Source organism: Phocoena phocoena, chromosome 8 (genome assembly GCF_963924675.1).
Source record: "Phocoena phocoena chromosome 8, mPhoPho1.1, whole genome shotgun sequence".
Lineage (NCBI taxonomy): Eukaryota > Metazoa > Chordata > Mammalia > Artiodactyla > Phocoenidae > Phocoena > Phocoena phocoena.
The window spans coordinates 30,071,343-30,072,821 of record NC_089226.1 but is presented as its reverse complement, the minus strand read 5'-3'; the positions used below and the strand labels follow the sequence as shown (position 1 = coordinate 30,072,821).

The following is a 1,479-nucleotide window of genomic DNA, read 5'->3' as shown; positions in this document are numbered from 1 at the left end:
CTGTGTCCACAACTGTAGACGTACACTGATGGCCCTCAATCTTGCTCTCCAAACTTCAAATAAGGGGCCAGAGACAAGGCTCGGGACTTAGAAAAGTCCTAGAAATACCCTGCCTCAAAAGCAGTTTCAGAGTTTCACATTTTCCTAAGGATGACTGAGCTGAGTAGACATGCCAAAGTCTTCCAAATCCTGCTGGTTGTTTTGAATTATGGCTACACTGGGTGTGTACCCCTTGAGTTTTTATCTCCACATACTTGAATTAAATCCTGTAGTTCCTCTTCAGTTCTAGCATCTGTGACCTCTTTACAGGGTCTATACGCCACAGCTATTTTACCACTTTCTAAAACCACAATCAGCAATTTCTGGAATTCATCTGTCATAGCCTTCTGAATAGCAAGCTTCTGCGTCACCTTCCTTTTCATAAGGAATGATAATGACCCTTCTTCCAACTTATCCAAAGGTTCCTCAGCCATGCCAACTCCGGGACTCCTGCACTCGTGGGAGGGCAACACCACCTCTTGATGATCCTTTTTGACCACCCACTGAAGCCAAAGTAGTAATTTGCCAATTCTTGGCATCTGGAGCTGTTTAGGGCAAGCGTATTATGTTAAACCACCTTATGTCTGGTGCCGAGACGAACCTTCACTGGAGATGTCTGAAAAAGCTGCTTCCGGTCACATGCCTTTTGGGCTCTGTGGGCATCCCTTGCTGAATAAAACTTGATGATGGAATAGAACCCAGGACCAGCAGTTTGGGAAGACTGTGTTTGGGAAGACTTGAACCGAATACAGAAGGCCAAATTGGGAGAAGATTTCAAGGCCTCGGCCGTGGGTCCAGAGCTCAGCTCCCACACCAGCAAGGTTTTGTCACCCCCGATGGGAACCGCAAAAGGTACCAACTCCACCATCCTACCATCACTGCGCGTGCGCGGCTCAGGGCGCAAGCAGACTGCGCCTATATAATAGATTTTTATCCTGTAACCCTTCTTATCTAACTTTTGGGTATATTGCCATGTTTCCCACATTATTTCTTCTGGTTATGACACCTCCAACAAAAAATATGACTTTGGAATGCATACTGAAATTAGCTGTTGATGCATCTTTCTCTTCCACTAGATGGTGAGTGTCTTAAAGGTAGGAACCATATCTGATTCATCACTGAAATTCAGCACCTTGTGTAGAGCCTAACACATAGTAGGTATTCAATGCATATTTAGTGAATATGTAACGAACGTATCATTTTGCTAATAAAGGATGTCCGATTCCTTTTTAAAGACTCTTCTGCTTATAGTACATATACTCAGGAAGAAAGCAAACTGCAGTCATTTAAATAATTTATCATTACTTACTGATTTACCATAAAATGAGGTGCTGTTTAATCTTCTTCCAAGCAAGGATTCAAAGCCTGCAGATCAGGAGACCTTAGACTCCTACAATAAGGTAAGAGTAAGCTCCCTGCTTGAGTCTGTCAGAAGCTACT

General features: G+C 43.5%; 1 pseudogene; it reads right to left on the bottom strand.

The window, feature by feature from the left end:
* Positions 1 to 212: 212 nt before the first annotated feature.
* LOC136126886 (RAD52 motif-containing protein 1-like) lies at positions 213 to 907 on the bottom strand (annotated as a pseudogene).
* Between the last annotated feature and the right edge of the window lie 572 nt (positions 908 to 1,479).